Raw genomic sequence first — 21955 nt, forward strand, 5'->3', positions numbered from 1 at the left:
GAGAAAACGAAGGCAAACCCACATAAGTGGGTGACACAAGCATGGCGTGTCCACCATTATCTAGGAAGCAGCAGCTGTGCTCAGCATCAGCAATGTGTTCCACATTTTCAGGTGAAATGTGTGTATGTTTTGGTTCTAGGATAGTCATTTTTGAAGCAGCCTGTCAAAAAGACAGTCTGAAAATATGATGTTAAAGTCTATTCTGCATTGTTAGAATGGTACAGAAAAGATGGCATGGACAGTTTTGTGTTGGTGTGAAGAAAGTGGCATGGGAAACACTTTAGGAAGCTGTTTGCCATGCCTGTCAAAAGGGCCTGCATAATGAAGGATAACCACTAGTCTAGGTTCTGAGAAAGCAAAAAAGCATACAGATAGATGATGAAGTTGACACTGATCGCGTGCATCAGAGTTTCAATATTAATATTGTCTTTAGATTGTGGCCTGACAGTGTGGGTCCACAGATAACCAGAATGAACTTAAGTCAACTTTCAATCAAGTGAGTAGATAAATAATGAAGTCTAGTGGTTGACAGTCGGTGTCTTAGAAATGACATGTCTAAAATGACTTGTGGAAGTAATAAAGAGTTGGGACATATTTTTAGGAAGCAGTCTTCATAAAAATAAGATTTTCCAAACTGCTTGAAGGATAAAATTTAAGAGGTGAAGAAAAGGCATTTAGGATCTAATTTAGGTCTGCAAAAATCTTTTAAGTATAAGAAATATTAGAAATTATAGCATTAAGTTATTTTGGGGGTAAATAAGGAGAAGTAATAACATATATGACAGCTTAGGTATCAATACGTATCTTCTTAGTCTTTAAGCATCTATCCATCACCCATCCATCATCCATTCCATCCATCCAAATTGTCACCACATGTAAAGATATAAGCGAATGTGCTGGACACTTAACAAAAAGATAACTGAGACATGACCACAGTCTCTAAGAGCTGATAATCTAATAGTTAATGTAGTGTGGTATGGTGTGGTGTGCCGGTGATGGTGGTGGTGGTGGTGGTGGTGTGTGTATGTATGTGAGAGGGGCAGGGAGTAATGAGCAAAAGGAAAGAGTCTAGAAAGTCCTTGAGGTTAAGTTATGCTAATACATAGGTGATGATGAGATTATGTTTAGGAACAAATTGTAAAGTATTATTTCATGATAGACTTTGAGTCAGCCAGACTGAGAAATTTAAGATAAGCTAGAAAAGATAATGCCTAATCCAACCACTGTTGGAAATCCTTCTTAGCATGGATCTGAATTCAGAAGCAGATGGATCTAATAGTGCTCCCACAAACAGATATAGTAGTGATTTGACTATATAGGGCAGAGTGTATCTATTAAGACTGCAAAATCTGTTTCAGTACTAGTATAGTGATAGATGGAAGGAATGACTGGTTAAATTAAGGTAAGATTTTTTTCTTTGAGGGAAAGGGAAAGAAATAGAAGTTAACACAAACCACCTATAGGTAGGCTGAGGTATTCTTTTAAAGGATGAAAAAGTGATGTAGGATTATGGTAGTACAAAATTTGTGAGGAAGAAGAGTCAAGATACATCCAGTTTGGTTCCAACTAAGCAAAAAGCCTATAAGGCAAATGAAGAAGAGGACTAAAGACAGACAAATCAATGGTAGACAATGGTAGATTCACAGACTTGGGTACCCTGGTTGAATTAAGTAGAGAGGGTGCTTAAATAATAAGCACAGGCTACAGAGAAACAGATAGAGGAAGCAAATAAACAAGACTGACATTAGTAGGATAAATATTATTGAAATCTGACAGTTTTCCTAAGTGGTTTGATTTGATAAAACGAGGGATTCTAATGTGAGCTCAAATAAAAGCCACAGACAGTAATCCATCTGTGTGGCTGGAGCAGCAGATAACTGACACTGGATAACAGGAGAGGAGGTAGGAAAGAAGGGCCTTTCCAGGGCAAGAGCACAACACTGAATTGATTGCTATAATAGAAAGATGAGTACTTCATGAATAGGCAAGGCACATAACTAAGGAGAACAGGAAAGTATACCCTGAAGGCCACATTAAAATTGTCCTCAGAAACTGCCAGAGAAGGCTCAAGCCTGTAATCCTAGCTACCTAGGAGAAGATTAAGAGATCACAGGTTGAGGCCAGCCTACACAAAAAGTTCCTAAGATCCCATCTCTGCCCCATCCTAACTACTTAAGAGGAACACAAATAGGAGCTGTAAATCCACATTAACCTAGGCATAGACATAGATTGAGACTTTATCTTAAAAGGTAACCACGCAAAAAGGCTGGTGGAGAGACTCAAGAAGTAGAGTGCCTGCCTACCAATTAAGAGGTTCAAACACTAGTCCCTAGGCATTCCAAAAATTCCCAGAAATAAGGTTTATCTTGTGAGGACTAACAGAAAATAAGAGTCGGCTACTGAGATTAGTGGAAAAGAATGAATTCAAGAAAAGATGGAAGGTGGCAGCTAAGAAGGACAATGATGTGTGAATTAGGCTGGTGTACATGCAGTATGCAGTATGGTAAAACAATAGTATGACAGATGTCAGAGTAGAAACTTGTAAAGAAGTCAGGTTTCCAGCATGGAGGAAAGATCCACAAGATAAGAAAGGGTTATGGAGAAGTTCCAGAGAACATTGTCAGGATAATAATGAAAGGATAGGGTTTGTCAACAGGGGAAAAGGGATGGATCTTAAAATAGACTACCTGCTGCAATCCTCATAGGTCTGTAATTAGCTGAGAAGAAAAGATGCAATATAGTATGTAGAAAATCAAGGAGGATGAAAGTACACTGAGCAGTGAGTGCCCAGAACAAGGAGCAGGTAACCTCCCAGCAAGCTGTGCTGAATCCATAAGAATGCTACACACATAGCAAGAGATTGAAGAGTAAGATTTTCTCTAGGACAAATATAAGGAGGAAAGTGTGTTATATAGAAACAATATAGAAAAGCAACATTAAAGTTATCACCAGATGAAAAGAAACCAGTCATTAAATGACAAGACTGAAAAGAGGGGAGCAGTCCTGGGTCAGAAGCCAGAAGAGATTAAAGCAAGGCAGACTGGAAGCAAAGGAAAGGAAATATATAATAGAGAGCCAATAGGGAGCAGGTATGGAATAAAGATATTGGGTAGAGTCCTGTCAGAGGTCACTCTAGGTCTAATTGGGCATAAAGGTCATGGGAAATAAATAGAAAGGATGAGGAGGGACTTGAGTAGGAGGGCAAAGTAGACCTCCTCTTGAAGCGTTGGAGAGAAATAAGAAATGTAATCAATAGGGTAGTATATAAGGAAGCTGATTAAGATGATTGCTGATAAAAAGCTATTGCTGGTTGTGCACCTGCAATCTTAGCTACACAGGAGGCTGAGATCTGTGGATCACAGTTTGAAGCCAGCCATGGTAGGAAAGTCCATGAGACTTTTATGTCCAATTTGCCACCAAAATGCCAGAAACGGAGCTGTGGCTTAAAGTGGTAGAGTGCTAGCTTGGAACCCAAAAACTCCAGGACAGATAGGGCCTAGGCCCTGACTTCAAGCCCCAGGAGCAGTGCACGCGCGCGTGCACACACACACACACACACTCTTTTGCTGATACCTCTACAGAGGTGTTAGGGTGAATAACTAGAGGAAGTTATCAGGTAGTTTGTCCAAAAAGGGATTGATTTTATCAGATAGTCAATGAGTGATTATGAGGAAGAAAGTACATCTGAAAAGAACCTAAATCCATGTCTTCTCTAGAGAGAGGATAGTAGTTAAGATACTGCACGTGATTGAACAGCATGCCATTAAAGTTGCTTATAGATGTTACCCTGCCTGTGGAGAGTGGCTAAAAATGAGACCTTTCTCATAAAACTTGCATGAAAATATCACATAGAAGAAAATGGTAGGGTAGGTAGGGAAGGGCATTACGGAGGGCCAGAATGAAGAATAATGTAAGTTTCAGAGTTGGATGCAGGAAGATGTGAGTTAAGCTAATCACAACCAAAGAGGGGGATAGAAATGTGAAGAAAAAGAGGCAAATTAAGATTTAGTATTATGAGAGAGTGGCATCTAGGAATCTTTGAATGTTATTTGAAGCAACAAACATGACAAGCTTAGAGATCTAAGAGTTGAAATGGGATGGATCTGAGCCATGGCCAATGGCAGGAATCCTATGAAGTTTAAAACTAAGGAAGTAAATATATTCATGTATTCAGAATACTGTGAAGAAGACAGAAAATGAAAGAAATAACTACTGAATCCATGAAACTTATATGAAGATGGGTGCTGAAACAAATATATAGTTAACATAGGTATTTCTGTAGGATCAGCATGTGAAAGAGTAAAAGAGCCTGTAGGAAAGAGAGGGTCATGTGAAGGTGGACATGCTATTGTTAAGAAGGCTATAGTAACTTAGTTGTACCCAAGACAATTATTCAATAAGAAAAAGAGCGACTAGGAACTGTGTAGTGGGAGCAGCATATAAAGAATAATTGAGAGTAGTAGGAGTAGTATAGGCAGGTGGGAAAGGGGATGGTTTTTTTTTCCAGAATAGCAACTCTAGAAGACTTTATAATTTGGGGCTTTGGGTCAAATGTTGCATCTCAGTAGACTTCAGAAAGCATTATGTACAAGGGATGAAGAAAGATGACTGTAAAGGCAGGGTATTCTTTGGTGGACTTCAATTACATATATTAGGATTGGAAGGAGATGGATTAAGATCAACTCTGATATAATGACACCGGAGCAGATCTCTGAGTAGTTTGTAAAATGGATGACGAGTATTGGGAAATGAAAGGTGGGAGATCATGTCGGAAATACAAGAGTAAAATTTCATTTGTTATATATATATATGACTTACACTATATTTAGTTAAGATATGTGAGGGTAATTCCAACAAAGACAGAACAGATGAATGTCATGTAAAGTGCCGAAATGAAGTTATTCTGACATGTGTACATCACCTTGGAGTGCTATTTAAGAAAAGGCCAAGACAATTTACATGGAACACAGATGGTTTCTAAGAGCCCCATTTCCTGTGTGGTGAGCAGGAAATGCTCCCCCTCTTTCCTATTTCTCCCTCCTTTAACTGTTACAGTAAAATATATACTTGCTGAAGTATTTCTTTTTTTAAAGATGGGAGGTTGGAGCAGTATATTTGTTTAGGGAAAGATAGGTAACAAGGAGGAAAGGGATAGGAGAGTGAGTGTTGAAAAACTGGTGGTATTGAATGGAGGAAGATAGCTTCATGTCTGGGCCAGAAGATTTGAAAGATGAGAAGTTATAGCCTAAAAGAGCATTGCTAGAGAATGATTCAGAGACGGATGATGATTTTTTTTTTTTTTGGCCAGTCCTGGGCCTTGGACTCAGCGCCTGAGCACTGTCCCTGGCTTCTTCCTGCTCAAGGCTAGCACTCTGCCACTTGAGCCACAGCGCCGCTTCTGGCCATTTTCTGTATATGTGGTGCTGGGGAATCGAACCTAGGGCCTCGTGTATCCGAGGCAGGCACTCTTGCCACTAGGCTATATCCCCAGCCCCCGGATGATGATTTTTTAAAAAAGAACACAGCACTATAAAGATTCCCAAAGCAGAGAATTCTATCAGCTCCCAGAATGGGCCTAATGGTCAAATTTGTTGAGTATGAGGCCAGATTGCAATGATGAGTATATGACAGAAGCAAAGACCTGAATAACAAGAGTTAGAAATAGATGTACTCTTTATGCTTTGCTGTGAACTTTTAAAGAGCTTGGTTGAGGGACAAGTTAAGAGCAGTATTTACATAAGCATTAAATAGGACTGTTAGAAATCTAAGTTATTTTCTTGACCATAGGATTATTGAATAAGAAACTCAGAGGAGGGCTCAGCAGTTTTAACAACCTACTGTTTGATGACCACTACTTTCCTCTATTTTAGATGAAAGCAGACTAAGAATAATTCTGATATTGAGCCTTTACTATAGCTACCACATTAGGATTACCTGATAACTGTGGAAGCTACTTACGAGACTTATATCAGAGGATAGAAGGAAAGAATGGAGAAGAAAGAAGCTAAAAGGAAATGGAATGAATGTACAGATGAGGACTGCATTCTGTGGTACTGTGAAATGCCAATGTCACTAAAGAATGATAGGATGAGCCTGAGTACAGTACAGGTGGCTCAGTGTTGATAATCCTAGATACTCAGGAGGCTGAGATCTGAGGATCAAGGTTTGAAGCCAGACTAGACAGACAAATCCAAGAGAATCTATCTCCAGTAAACCATAAAAAGCCAGAACTAGAGGCATGGTTCAAGTGGTAGAATGCCAGCAGTGAGTGAAAAAGCTGAGCATGCGTGGGAGGCCTTCAGTACAAGCCCCAGTATAAAGAGAGACAGAGAATAACAGGATGAGGAATATTGACAACCAGAGAGCAGAAACTCTTAAAGAATGGTTTTATGTCAATCTGGGTTATAGCTGCTCAAGACGAGAGACTATACATATGAAGGAGGATAAATAAGAGGAAGGAACATGGCTATAAATAAGAACCAAGGTTAGGGGTGGGAATGTGGCTTAGCGGTAGAGTGCTTGCCTAGCACACACAAAGCCCTGGGTTCTATTCCTCAGTACCACATAAACAGAAAAACCTGGAAGTGGTGCTGTGACTGAAGTGGTAGAACACTAGCCTTGAGCTGAAGAGCTCCGGGACAGTGCCCAGGCCCAGAGTTCAAGCCCCATGACCGATGGGGGGAAAAAAAGAACCAAGGATATGGGGAAGAAACAGTTTAGGAAGTTTTGTGGAAGAGCAAGAATAAGAGTCAGTGTAGATGGGAACTCCACTGTGCAGAGAATGAACAGTGAATGATAACTGTGAGGAGTCTGTTAATCTAGAAATCAACACTGAATCAATGGGACAGATATCTATGTGGTCTCCAAATGAAGAAATAATGGTAAATATAAAGCAGAGTTTTGATAAGGCAGGATGAAAAGAAGTATAACAGTGAAATTAAAATTACTGCTGGATGAGAAAGTATCAGTTACAGAAAAAAAAACCCAAACACTTGCCACTGATCCTAACTGGAGCTGTCTGGTACCACACTGGGCCAAAGCTCATAATGGAAAGAAGGGGACACATTAGATGCTATCTAAGGGGAGGTTGATCGAAGGAGTAAGAAGAATGGCAGATATTATTGGGTTATAAAACATACTTGGAGCTGGGCACCAGTGATTCATACCTGTAATTCTAGCTACTCAGGAGGCTAAGATACAGGATTATGGTTAAAAGCCACCTTGGGCAGGAAAGTCCATGAGATTTTTATCTCTAACCACCAAGAGTGGGAGTGGAGCTGTGGCTCAAGTGACAGAGCACTAGCCTTGAGTGAAAAACCTCAGACACAGCACCTAGGCCCTGAGTTTAAGCCCCAGGACCAGTACTAGAAAAAAAGAAATCCAAGCAAAAACCTTGGGTTTAAGTTATGATGGAATATGAAGGAAGAGTCTGATAGCTGAGTTAAGGAACCTAGAACATACAGAAGAATGAAGAGTAGTTGTCATAGCAGCAATGAGTTGAATCAGATACACAGAGAGAGAGAAGGAGAGGGAGAGGGAGAGGGAGAGGGAAGGAGGGAGGGAGATATGGAGAATAAACTGAGTCCAATTGGTCAAATTGGATGGGAAGGCTCAATAATAATGAATCACAGACATGGAGAGAAATGGGAATTAGTGAGTAGACTAGCTCTTGATTCCATGAGCAGACTTTTCATTAAAAAGTTAGTTAACAGGAATGTTTTATAAAGATGAATTGTCCTAAAAAGCATTGATTGCTAAGCCTTAAAATAGATGAGGATGGGCCAGTTAGGCAGCATGCGTGAGTGGTTTATCCATGAGATGATTTCTTGAGAAATGACTGGGAATCATGAGGAAAAATCCCAGTAAAGTTATAGTACCTGAAATGGACAGAAACACTGTCACAGCGTAACAGAATAAAAAGAGTTTAATGTACGTTACAATATAGTGCTGTGTGAATTAGAAGACGACTCTGATTCTACTACAGAGTATACAAAGGCAAAGAAACAGTAGATCAAAAAGAACTAGAACAATCTTGAGAAATCTATCAGATCTCAGCAAGGGTCTAACTGATTAAATGTTGGCTGTTAAAGACTGTTCCAGTGGAGTAGATAATGAGAGAGAAGCAAAGGTCTGAATTTGAATAAGAGTTGTCAGAAAGTAGACTAGTTATTGATGTTTGATGGAATTTTTTAAAAGTACACATACATTTAAAAATCCTTAGAGATAAAATTACATATTACTTATGAATATATAATTATTAAAGTTATGAGGATAGGAATAAAATTTATGTGTCTTTATCTTGGAAGGGAGCATAGTAAATGGTTTTAAGGAGTGGTATAGTCTTGATTATATGCACAGCATATTTATTTATAAAAAGACTTGAAGCAAATACAGTAAAGTTATGGTAAAGTGGTGGAGTGAGTATATGAATGAGGGGAATGTAAGTTGCAATTAAAGGGCTTAGTTTTTAAAGGTTAGAAGGTATGGCTAGATGAATCTTGATTTAAAAACCATGGACAACCTAGAAGACTTATTTGAGGGCTAAGAATGTAGTTTAAGTGGTAGAGTGCTGATATAGCAAGTACAAAGTTCTGGGTTCAAAGGGGGTAGAATGAGGGCAAGGACAGAAGAAACTGACTAACAAAAGAAAGATCTATGTGGTGAGAAGAGCATGGGTATCATTAAGGAAAGTCTCTCAAAAGCACATTTCTAGAGAAGACTAATGTATCTATTCCTATGATTCCAGATGGGAGCCATTAATAGAGTTTTTAATAAATAAGAAAGTACAAGTAAGTAATCAAAGGAGTTTAGAAGAATTTGCTGAAGTATGATGCTCATAATTTAAACTATGTTAAAATGAATGCAATAGCTGGGCACCAGTGGCTCATGCATGTAATCGTCGCTACTGAGGAGGCTGAGATCAGAGGATCACGGTTCAAAGCCAGCCTGGGCAGGAAGGTCTGTGAGACTCTTATCTCCAGTTAACCACCAGAAAAGTGGAAGTAGTGCCATGGTTCAAAGTGGTAAAGTACTAGCATTGTGCAACAGCACCCAGGCCCAGAGTTCAAGCCCCACAACTGACACCCCCACTTGCAAAAAAAAATAGATGTTAGATGTAAGTGACAGAAACTAAGATGAGGAAAACTGAAGGTAGATATAAGTAAGGAAGAGAGGATATAGAATTTAGGCTGGGGTGGGGTGTAGAGCATGAAGTTTTGTAAAATGTTAGACAAGTTATGGTAATCAGGAGAGCGAACATGAGGAACACTGAGACACCAGAGGCACAAGATTAGTAAAGAGTGTGTCTTAAGCCAGTTACAAATTAAGGAAGGTAGAGGAAAGCAAGAATGTGGCAAAGTAAGAATTAAAGAATGGTATATTGCCTAGAAAAAGCATGTTGGACTTGAAGCAACTAGTGCAGCAATATAGTAAGTAGTTAAAGTGTACCTAATGCAGTAGAGTTGCTGTGGCCAGAGCAGAACTTCTAAGGAAGTCCAGAATGAATGGAGAGTAGAAACAAACTCAGTATGGAGTATAGGCAATATGAAATAGAGGAATAGAATAATGTGGGACTGAATACTGAAGAGAATACATATCTTAAAGAGATGGGGATACCCACTGAACTATAATGAGTTTGTAGTAAAAGGAGAAAGAAAAAGGAGAAGAGCAATGTTCATATTGTTTATAGATGGAAAGATGATTTTTGAATTGTCACAAATTTTGATGGCAGAAATGGATATATTGCTCTGTACTTTTATATACCAAGTACCTAAAAGTCAAAGGTACCAGACAGAAGGGGAATAGAGGATCATAAATAAATATGAAGACACTATGAATTCATAGTTTTGAGTATATGGAATAAGAAGAAACAATGTTAATTAGGGAAAGAAAATGGCTAGGTGGCTGGTGGCTCACACTTGTAATCCTAGCTACTCAGGAGGTTGAGATCTAAGGATAGTGGCTCAAAGACAGCCTAGGCATTAAAGTCCATGTAACTCTTATCTCCAATTAACCACCAAACAACAACAACAACAAAAAGCCAGAAGTGGAGCTGTGGTTCAAGTAGTAAAGCACTAGCCTTGATCATAAAAGCCCAGGAACAGCATCTAGGCCCTGAATTCAATCTCTAAACCTGGCACCAGAAGAAAAAAAAGAAACCTCAAACCCCAAGACAAAAAATAGGCCAGCTCCCAGTGTAACTGTGTATAGAATAGGAGATAATCAAGGGCTAGAAAAACCATAGAACTCACTTAAGGATGATATTTGAGGTCTTAATGAAAAATTTAAGGGACTAAAGTTGACTGCTAGGAAAGGTCTGAAAGAGATCAATTTAAGATTAAATAAAAACAGAACCTGATAATAAACCATTGCTGGACAACTTAAAAACATCAGGACTGTCCTTTTAAAAAAAGATATAGGTTGGATACATTTTGGCTAGTTGAGAGAAAATTCATAAATTAGGCTGGGTTTGGCCAAGGTACAAAATTGCATATGACTGAGGCCAGAAAGAACAGTACAGATATCACAAGTGCTCTAGATTAAACATTGACTAACATGAAAATATCTCATGCATGTTACCATGTGCTTAGAAAATGATATTGATATCATGAGTTATCATTTTTGTGCTAACAAAGGCAATTCAAGTGCATACACACCTAATTAGAATGATATATTTTTGCTGTGATCATAGCTCTTTTATCAGTCAGCTTACTTCCTATGGCAAGCAGTTTTTAAGTGCATGATATTCCTTTTGTTTTCCCCATAATATGTGTGGCTCACTTCAAGAAACATTAATTGGTAAGTAAATATTTCCTCTTTAGGTATTTTAAGATTTTTTAAATTTCTGATTAAGTATCTTATTTAAGATATGTCGATTTGTTATTTATCTTCAAAATTTCATTGCTCTTCTCAGTGTAAAATGAAAATGTAATTGTCTTTCTTGTAGTATTAGGTCATTTTTTAAAGGCTGTTGTGGGGCTTGAACTCAGGGCCTGAGCACTATATCCCTGAGTTCTTCTTGGTCAAGGCTAACTCTCTACCACTTTTGAGCCATAGCTCCACTTCCAGTTTTTGAGTGGCTAACTGGAGATAAGAGTCTCACAAGGACTTTTCTGCTCGTGCTGGCTTTGAACCGTGATCCTTAGATCTCAGCCCCCTGGGTAGCTAGCATTACAAGTGTCAGCCAATGGCATCTGGTTATGAGGTCATTTTTGAACTACAAACAAACATGTCTGCTGTTGGGTGAATTATAGGCAGTTATCCTTTGACGTGGTTTATACTGTGATATTCTTAAAAATTTTTGTCATTTTAATGATTGAGAAAATATGTATGGTTTTAAAAAGCAAGATGAATAAGGACTTTTTCAAATTTACAATAATATGTTTACTAATAAAAATTATTACTCAAGCAAAGAGGATAGTGAAAATTACTCATTCCTGTAAAGCAGAAGAGTATAGTGAGGGAATTCTTAAAGGAAGAAATAAAGTGATGATTAAAAACAGGACAGGGGAGACTGTATACAAGAAAGTATGCTTGCAAAAAAAAAGTATAGTTAATAGAAAACTTAGAACCAGGTTAAGTGGACATGAAAGGCAAATGGTAGGGACACTACCAAGGAACAGGGAGCCAAAGCAATTTAGCATAGTATACAGGGAAGCAGAAATACAGAAATGGGCTGACCAATGACTGTACAATAAAAAGAAGTGACTAGCAGGAAGATAAGTGCATACATAGGAATACTAGTAATATGGATAGTTGATAAAAATTCCTCCAAAGCAATAGGAAATAAAAGAAAATAGGTGGAAAGCATCACATGAAGATGATACTGTAAAACAAGATTCTATAATTATATCTAAACAATAAGAATACAGTAACTAAGTAAAAAGAGTATACTATATAACTTGAGTAAATATACGGCCAGTCAGCTTCACAATAGTAAAACTCAGAAACCATGAGGTCAGTAAGACAAGAGTCTAAATCAAGAAAAAGGATATAGGATAAAAGATGGACCAGAGCCACTAAAAGGGTGAAGGTGATAAAGAAGCATACTATGTGCATTAGATAACTTTATGGATCAGAGCAGATGTTAGAAAAGGAAAATGGAAAAGACTGAGCTGTATGTTTAAATCCAATTACAAACAAAAGGAGCAAGGAAGAACTTAAGAAATAAGCAAAGAATAACTGAGTTGAGATGGGGAGGACAGGGCTCCAGAGGCTTCTAATAAAGATATGAGAAAAATGGGTATGGAATAGGGCAGAGGCTTTAACCAAAAAAGAGAATAAGAATCACACAATAGCTAAATCAAATTAGGATCTATGTAGGTCTAAACCAGGTTCTGAGACAAATAAAAAATGAGATGAAAATATCCTCAGTAATTGTGGAAAGAAGAACCAAAGAGAAGAAAGAAACAGCTGTGGTTTAAGAATGGAGAAAACAGTTTTCCACAATGTAGTAGAGGACTGAAAATATAAGAGTAGAGACAGTAACTACCAGGGACCTACAGGGGGGATCGGGTGACAAGTGACAGCATGTAAACTTAAAGCTTGAGAAGGAGGAAAGCAAGAAGAAAAGATTTGACTAAAAAGAAGGGGTTATATATATGGGTTGATTTTATATATCTCAACTCATAGAAAGGATAATTGTAGACTCAGATCTTTTAGAATCTCAAGAGTCTGACTATGAAGAAAAGAAAGAACAAGGTGGAAGCATGTAATGAGGGGAAAGTAAAAATGAGAAAGGAACTGCTGCATGAGAATTCTGGTTCTGGCGCCGGTTTGGAAAAATATTAACAGTGTTGACAAGAAATTGTACACTTGATCAGGGTATATTAAAATGATAAATGAAGGGAGAATAGGGCACTGTTTTCTTCTCCCCAAAAAATGTTTTTGAGAGAAAAGAAGGAAGATGGAAATTGGAAAATAAAATATCAATTATGAGGTGGGCACCAGGGGCTCATGCCTGTAATCCTAGCTACTCAAGAGGTTGAGACCTGAGGATCACAATTTGAAGCTAGCCCAGACAGAAAAGTCTGTGATACTCTTCTCTCCAGTTAACCACTAAAAAGTTGGAAGTGGAGCTGAGACTAAAGTGGTAGAGCCCTAGCTTTGAGCAAGAAAACCTCAAGGCCCCAAGTTCAAGTCTCAAGACTAGCACACAGACATAAATCATTATATAATGCATGCAGGGGCTGGCCCAGGTCTTGTATTGAGGCTTAACAAGGAAAGTAATCTAGTGGACTGAATTGGACAGTGCCAAGTCCTATGAGAAGAACAGGTAGAGATCCACAATTAAGGGCACAAAGGCCCACCAATGGGAAGATAAGAGACATGACCAGGGAGAGGGTGGCACAGGGAGAATCGATGACATCTACGACAGTGATTCTTACGGGGGTGGGGGTGGGGGGTATGGTCCCCAGGGGGCCTATCAAAACATCAGAGGGGAAACAGAGATCTGATCACAACCTTTAAACAACAACCCCAGCCAAAAGATGGTTTGATAGGCCACCTGGGGGCTGTGCACCCCTTAGTGAGAATCATTGGTGGGAGAGGGAGAATGGAGATGGGGCAGGGACAGGACAGTGATCAGACAGCACCTGTGACAAAGGGCAATGGAAGCATCACAGTCATGAATGTCACACTGAGAGAAGAGGTCCTGTCACTCAGGATGAGGAGGACAGCAAGCAAGTGGATGTAGCTGAGAGGCATCTGAAAGGATGGGGGTCATGTGGGGACCTGCAGTCAGGGGCAGGCATGCAGTGCCAGTACTGTGCTCCCTCTTGAGGACTGAGATGGAGGAGGGAGGTTGAGAGAGATGGGCAGTGCACAGAGAAGATGTGTGGGCAGGGCTGGTTGTCCTTGAGGAAGGCAGGGGCAGAGGGGAAAGGAAGCAGTGCTGGAGGACAGCTCATGGGGAGACATGACTGCTCAGGAAGAGCAAGAAGGGAGAGATGGGAATGTCCAGGAAGAGAGCTGTCATACTCAGAAGCAAGACAGGTTGGGAGAGGTAAGTGCTGTGGCAGGAGTGAGAGCAGAAAACAAAAGCATGTGAGGACAGGAATTTGGTTGCAGAAACAGAGGCAGATGCTCCTGAGCTGGTTTTCAGCTGGAGTTTGCAGAAAGGAAATGAGGAAGGTTACAGAGTTATGGTTGTGAGGACCAGAAGGAACTTAGCCTTGGAGTGAAAGAGTTATATGAGCAAGGACTGCTGGGTAGTGTGTGGAGATTTGGAACAGTTGTTGCAGAGCGGCTGAATGTGGTGGAGCAGTAGGTAAAGAGGACATGCCAAGAAGAAAGGTCTACAGAAAGAATCAGAAAGCAGCTGAAAGAAGGGTGTGTGTGTGTGTGTGAAAGAGTAAAGTGTACCTTGCTGTGTAGTAAAGACCAGTGCAGGAAAACTGATCAGCTGGGTCAGGAGAGCAGTATTCCATATCTAGGAGTGCATGAGAGGAGAGGTGGTCACTGGATAGTATGAATGGAAATCAGCAAATGCAGGAGCAAGGAGCAGAAAAAGAAGAGGAGAAGGAGAAGAGCAAGAAGAAGGAAAGGGAAAGGGTTAGGAGAGGGAGATACGGATGGGAAGGCAGGAGAGGGAGAAGAGAAAGAGGGGCGAGAGAGGGGAAGGGAAGAAAAGGAGAGGGAGAAGGCTGCAAAAAGGCTCAGGGAAGGCCTTGAATCAGGGAAGGCACATAAACCACCAAGAAAGAGGGAGAGAAAATGAGAACTACAGGTGAGGGAGGAAAAGATCATAGGATGGGAAGGACAGCGGGCAACTGAGTTTGGGGGAGTTCAGAGAGAAGGAGGTTGTGACAGTAGTTCACAAAGAAGGTATAGAAGCCACAGGGTAAGAAAGGACATAAGATATCAAGCTGGAGGGAAGGGCTCCAAGGAGAGAAACGACTTTTAATAACATGTTGGATCTCACTCTAGTGAGAAACTAGGGAATTTAGGGGTGAATTTAGAGAGCAGATAGACTCATCATAACAGATTGTTGACAGAGAGGCTGTCACTGGTGTCAGTAGTCAGGCCTGGTCAGGTAGGATACACATATCTTAGCGGGCAAGAGAAAAACTCCTGTGTACATGGATTAACTGGAGGGGAGCAGGAGAAATACAAGTGGATGTTGATGTGGAAGCAAGAGGAGAAAATGCAGGGAATGGTTGTGCAAAGTTTAAGTCTACATTCAGGGTAGAAGGAGAGACATTGAAGGTGGCCTGCCATAATGACAAGATGGTACAGAATACGAGGCACATAATGGGAGCACCAACTCACAAATTTTAAGTGTCGATCTTAAACTCGGGCTAGTTAACAAAAGATTAAATGGTAAAGTCCCCACTGGAAGTACTTGCACATGTCAGTAGAGAAGGATTAGCATTGTCTGCTATCAATTTTAGACAATAGGAGCAAAGCAGAGCAAATAACCCAAAGCCTAGTCCTTTGCAGAATTATGCCCTTAAAAGAATAGCTAGCAAGGGTCACAAAGTGAACTGAGGCAAGAGGAGGAATCTATGTAGTGTTGAACTTTAACACCCCTGCTCCACAGACAGTACCCTAGAGATCATGCTCTTAGAGATGCTGAACTGAACCCATATGGACTGTATCCAGAACGTGACTAGAAAGACACTGCTTAGAGCAATGGAATAAATGCTAATCAATAACAAGGAATCCGTGAGTGCATGTTTCACTGAATCTATGCTTCCACATCCCCAGGGTAGGTGGCAAGTTGTAAGTGGAGGTATAGGAGTTGACTCCATAGTGGATCACATTATAGGTGGGTGGATCATATGGGGTATAAATCTGATTCTGGAAAGCAGTTGGGAATTGTGGTTAGTATGAGAGGATAAGGAAGGTAGACAAATGCAGTGCAGAAAAATAAGGCTTCAACTTTTTGGGTCAACTAATACAGACGACAAAGAGGAAGACAAGATGGAAAGTGGTCCCTACTTAATAAGAAGGTATAAAATTGGATCACAGATATTGTGAGGCCATAGTAAAAAAGTAACAAGTAGGACTCAGTAACTATGAGACCAAGCTATTTGAACAGGAGTCTCTTTAGACAATGGACCTCTACTAGGAAGAAATGGAAGAGAGCAAAACTGGAGGGTGAGGAAGTAGAAGACTGGCTGGTACTGACTGTAAAGTTTTGTATAAATATGCTTGATAAGAGGGAAACTGAGAAGGAAATTTTAGCCTGAGAAAAGTTCTAGAAGAGAAGTGAGATAAGGAGAAGATGAAGAGTTTGAGCAATAAAAACAGGTCCAAATGAGTAGACCACGGTGGAGAAAGAGGAGTGAATATGAAGAATTGACAGGCACTATGGGTAGGTGAAGAATTCTGAATCAGAGATGATGGAGGAAGGGTTCCCTTTATCAAAGGAAGGAAAGGAGAAAGGATATGGGAAATGAAGTAGAGAAAGAAAAGTCAGCTGTGGAAGAGAGTCATATGAGAGATAAATGCCCAAGGAGGATGTAGAAGAAACAGAAAGGCAAAAGGGAGCTAGGCTTGGCAGCACACTGGAGCAAGGATAGGAGGTGGCTCGAGTCTTAATGAAGGTACCTGGGATGATCAGGCCAGGTTGTCACCTGACAAGAGGAAGGAAAACAGAAAAGGAATATACTGCAACAGGCAGGAATGCTTCAAGCCCTGAATTTTGTTGCAAGGGTAAAAATTTTGAGTCAGGGTCTGATCTAGGATAGAGGAGTACAATGAGTAAATTCAATGGTTGGACAGGGGTTAGCTGATCAAAGGAGACTGGGCTGGATGAGAGCAGGATTGGGAACTATAGCATTAGTGTTGGAGATGGGAGAGGGACTTCAAGTAGGCCTAAATGTAAAGAAAATTCTCAAAGTGAGGTGATAGGTTTATTTTAATTGTTGAAAACAATGAATAGGGGTTGGAGAAAAGTATGATTTAACCTAAAGAAGAAAATAAGTGGGATTAAATGGAAGGCAAAGATAAAGTGCTGGTTTGTTGGGAACAGGATTTGCAGCTGAGGCAGCAGACTTTGCAAGGACTTTGTCTCTGGGCAGAAACAAGAGACATTAAGGAAAAAAGATAATAGTAAAAGTCAGAAAGATACAACTAGAGTCAGTGATATTGACAAGAAGGCTGAGAGCCTCATCAAGAGCATATAGTGTTTAGGGATGGGACCTTCAAAGAAACAATTCTGATGCATACTAGGGTTGTCCAGGGAAAGTGATGTGGTAGATCCAAGTGGAGAGTGTGAGGTCTGTATCAGAGGAGGAAGAGCAGAGATCTTTGAGTGAGGACATCAGAGGGCCACCATTAGAAAGCTAGAGGCATGACAAGGGAGAGGGCAGCACAGGGAGTAAAGGTGGCATCTACAACAGTGATTCTTAACGGGGGTGGGGGGGGTGGGGGGGTTCCACCCAAGGGGGTGGGCAGTGGGCATGGCCCCTAGGGGGCCTATCAAAACATCAGAGGGGAGCAGGGATCTGCTCACAAACTTTAAACAACAAAAACCCCAGCCAAAAGATGGTTTGATAGGCCACCTGGGGACTGTGCACCCCTGGGTGAGAATCACTCGTAGAAGAGGGAGGAATGGAGATAGGGCAGAGATAGACAGGACAGTAAACAGACAGCACCTGTGACACAGGGCAATGGAAGCATCAAAGTCGTGACGGTCACACTGAGAGAACAGGTCCTGTCACTCAGGATGAGAACCACGGGGACCTGCAGTCAGGGGCAGGTGTGCAGTGCCAGCACTGTGCTCCCTCCTGAGGACTGAGATGGAGGAGGGAGGCTGAGAGAGATGGGCATGAAGAGATGACACTAGGTTGAAGGAATAGCTCTAGCCAGGGTGAGAGTCTTTAATGCTGAAGCCTGGATGGTTAGGGGTGAATTCACAAGGAAGACAGGCTCAGAAGAATCCATGAGAGGCTTGTTGTGGTGGCAAGTCAGACAGGGAATAGACACTGAGGGAAAGATTTCTATAGTCCATAGGCTGACTGTGAGAAGGCACAGGAAGTACAACTGGATACTAAAGAGCAAGTCAGTGGTTTCTGGAAAAAGCATAGTAGGGAGAAACACATGGGGTGGCCATACAAGAGTTAAATCATTAGGGTAGAAAGAGACACTTCACACTGGACTGCCATGAGAAAGTGTTATGTGGGGGTAGATGGGGTAGGGGCAGTTGATGGCAAAGCAAAGGGACAGGAGGCAGCACTTGGGTTGTGAAGGAGTTCATGAGTGTTAGGTGGCATTGGCAAAGGTCAAGGGAGTAGCATGAAAGGACAAGGGAAGGCAGAATGCAAAATTGCCCAGTTTGGGGCATAGGCATATCTCAGGGCATGCCAAGCTGGTGAGATGGATAGTTGTCAGTGACCAACCTAAGGAGCAGAGCAGAGAGGAGAGGAAAGGTTAAAGCCCAGACATTTGTAGAATGGGGCCTAAAGGAGATAGTGGGCAAAGGAGCCGGTGACTGTGGTTAATGGGAGAAAACTGGGTGACATATACATTAAGAAGGCTCCTGCACAGATAGCACTGACAGGTAACCTCAGGGACACAGGGTTGGACTCACTGGAGTGAGTTCAGTGGGTAGAAAGAAGATGCCTGCAAATGGCAGAGGTGCAGCTGGGACCCAATGTGGACCAGGCATTTCACAGTGGCCAGTGAAGCTGTGCTTCTGTTCAAGGGTGGCTGAAAGAAGAGAGGTATACTATGCAGCAGAGACCCTGTGGGGCTCCAGGGAAGCCTGGAGTTGGGATTCTGTAGGTACTAGGTAAAAGGAAGGAAGATACATAGCAAAACGAAAAGCTGGAATACAGCAAGGCCCCAGTGAAGTGTGAGACCTGTTTTGTTTTTTGGCTGATACAAAAGAGAAGAGACAAGAAAGAGAAACAGAAATTGGTACGTGTGTACCATTAGGGTTCCAAATCTAAGCATGAATGCCACAGGGAGAAAAGGAAGGAAGTATACATTCCCTGTATGAGATCCTATCCAGCAAAAAGAGGAACAATGGAGAAAGGACTAAAAGGAAGCAGTTCAGACACTGATTACAGACTTTTGAGGCACCTACTAATCACCAGGGGAACAGAAAAAGCAAGTCTGGAGGAGTATGAGAAGCAAAGGAGAGAGAGAGAGAGGGAGAGAGCGAGAGAGAGAGAGAGAGAGAGCGAGAGAGAGGAAGAATTAATGGACAACCTAGAGGAAGAACAGCTGTTGTTGGTCACAGAAGAGAAGGTGATAGGCAGAGGATGGAAAGAGTGGGCATGAAAATAAGTCTATTAAGAGAAGAGACTCCTACAGAGGGGATTTGTTGAAGTAGCAGGTCCTAGCTAGTTGAGAGAAGGACCTGCCACAAGGAAGACATAGGGTGACTAAGAGAACATATATGTCAAGTAAAATGTAACTATAGGGCCATAATGCAACATATGAGGGAAATTACCTTAGGATAATGAACAGGGCAAAGAAACAACCAAACAGGATGAAAAGAAGAGAGCAGGTAGAAGAGGCATACCAGACAGCAAGAAAAGTAAGGAGAAGTGGAAAGTCCCAGGGTGAGAATATAGGCAGGTAAGGATACTCAGACCTGCCTACAATGCTTGGCATGGAGAAAGAAAAACAGAAAAGGGATGGATAGTGACTGTCCAAGAGAAATGTATATTCTTAAAGACTTGAACATTGCAAATTTTGGGTAAGGTTCTTTATTACAAATCTGGCAGGGAAGATTTAGTGGTAGAGATGGGATATGGGGTGGACGATGTATAGGAGTTCAAGGGTGGAAATTAGGAGTAGAGTTGAAAGTAAGAGACTTTCAACAGCAATTCTTAACAGGGATGTGGGGAGGGTTCTATGCGGGGGTGGGGGGTGGGGGTGGGGAGAGTGAGAATGGCTCCCAGGTGGCCTATCAAAGTATCAGAAGGGGAGCAGTGATCTGCTCACGAACATTAAAAACCAACAACTAAAGATGATCTTGTTAGGCCACCTGGGCCTGTGCATCCTGGGTGAGAATCACTGGTAGAGGTAGCAGAATGGGTGATGGTAGGAGAGCAGACATAAGCCAGGTTTCAGGCACTGAGAAAAGAATTGGAGCCCAGGGAAGATTCGATCTCTAGTGCTGAGGTTGAGAAATACAGGCTAGTGATACTACTGAATTTATCCAGAGGCAAAAAGAGATTAGATGCAGCTAGGTAGAAGAGAGGGTAAAGGAAAGTGGCTATTTTGTAGTCCACAGGAGGGACTTGCAGACCAAAGGGAAGGCTCTGACAAAGATCCCTGTCTCTGTTTGGTAAAGAAGAAAGATCAAGGAAAGGAGAAAATAACAAGCCATTCACAGATTGCATGAGAGGCTGATCTAGTGGGGCACATGATTGAGGAGAGGTATTGCTTTGAGAAAGGGTTTTCTCATGCATACTGGGATTGGCTCAGGTCTTGCCTGAAAGATTAGCAAGGAGGGCAATATGGTATATTCAGGGAAGAATATTGGTTCTATATCAGAGGGGAAAGCTGGAGAAGGTTGCCTTAACTGAGGATGTCAATGGACACTGCTACAAAGTTAGAGGCATGACAAGGGAGAAGGCAGCCCAGGGAGTAAAGGTGGCATCCACAACAGTGATTCTTATCAGGGGTGGGGGGTGGGGGGTTCCACCCAAGGGGGGGGTGTGGGCATGGTCCGCAGGGGGCCTATCAAAACATCAGAGGGGAAACAGGGATCTATCTGCTCATGAACTTTAAACAACAACCCCAGCCAAAAGATGGTTTGATAGGCTACCTGGGGACTGTGCACCCCTGGGTGAGAATCACTGGTGGAAGGGGGTGAATGGAGATGGGGAAGAGATGGGAGGGTGAGCACACAGCACCTGTGACACAGGGCAATGGAGGAATCACAAATCATGACTGTCACACTGTGAGAACAGGGCCTGTCACTCAGGATGAGGAGGACAGCAAGCAAGTCGATGTAGTTGAGAGGCACCTGGAAGGATGAGGGTCATGTGGGGACCTGCTGTCAGGGGCAGGCATGCCGTGCCAACACTGTGCTCCCTCCTGAGGGCTGAGATGGAGGAGGGAGGCTGAGAGAGGTGATGAGGTGCACAGTGGTGATGGGTGGACAGGACTGGTCCTCCATTGTGGAAGGCAGGGGCAGAGGGCAAAGGAGGCAGTGTTACAGGACAGCTCATGAGCAGAGATGAGTGCTGAGGAGGAGGAGAGAGGAGGCAGGGATGCGAGTGTCCAGGAAGAGCTGTCATGCTCAGGAGCAAGTCAAGTTGAAGGTAGAAAAGTGCTGTGGCAAGAGTGAAGGCAAAAAATAAAGCATACAGGGTAGGAACTGCATAGGAAGAGCAGAGAGAAATGTCCTCTGAGGCCATTTGCAGAGGAATTTGAAAAAATAAGTGTTAAAATGCTTGTGGTACATGTTTGAAATCCCAATATTCAAGGGGTTGAAGGCAGTAGGATCATGAGCTTCAAGGCCAAATTAGGCTACACGCCATGATCCTATCTTAAAACTTTTTTTTTTTTTTTTAAGAAGAGAAGGGAGGATGCAAGTGAGAGAGGCAGGAAGAAGAGGAGAGGAGAGGAATTGGCACTTTAAAAAGTTACAGGGAGCACTGGTTGTTGGGAGCTAGAAACATTAATCTTGGATACAGTGAGGCAAGGCTGAACTGCTGACTAAACCAGTAAATTCAGTACAGCCTCTGTAATAAAAGGAAGACTAAAATGTGAGATCATCTACAACTGTCAACAGATCATGGAGAGTTCTTACCAGACAGGACTACTGGACAAATTTCCAATGTTAGCTAAAAGGAGTGGGTAGAAAAAAGTATAGCTCTTTGCTATGCAGTAGAGTAGGAAAAGAGGAGAAATAATTAACTTTGACTTAGGAACAAGAAAAGGAAGAGAATAGGTTATTGGAAAATGTTACAAGAGGCCAAAGGGCCTAATGGGCAAGAATGAAAATAGCAGAAGGACCCCAGAGTAGTTGAGACTGCACTGTGTCAAA

General features: G+C 41.7%; 1 protein-coding gene and 1 long non-coding RNA gene across 2 annotated transcripts in view; one reads left to right on the top strand and one right to left on the bottom strand.

Annotated features, from left to right (window-relative positions):
* Copg2 (COPI coat complex subunit gamma 2) overlaps window positions 1-21955 on the bottom strand; it is a 104699-nt gene that overhangs the window by 2202 nt on the left and 80542 nt on the right. The gene's annotated exons all lie outside the window — the stretch shown is intronic.
* Window positions 2-14346, top strand: LOC125347145. Its single transcript, XR_007210112.1, has 3 exons — window positions 2-1020; window positions 6586-6592; window positions 14328-14346. It is a non-coding gene; the product is annotated as an uncharacterized LOC125347145 (long non-coding RNA).

Source organism: Perognathus longimembris, chromosome 2 (genome assembly GCF_023159225.1).
Source record: "Perognathus longimembris pacificus isolate PPM17 chromosome 2, ASM2315922v1, whole genome shotgun sequence".
Lineage (NCBI taxonomy): Eukaryota > Metazoa > Chordata > Mammalia > Rodentia > Heteromyidae > Perognathus > Perognathus longimembris.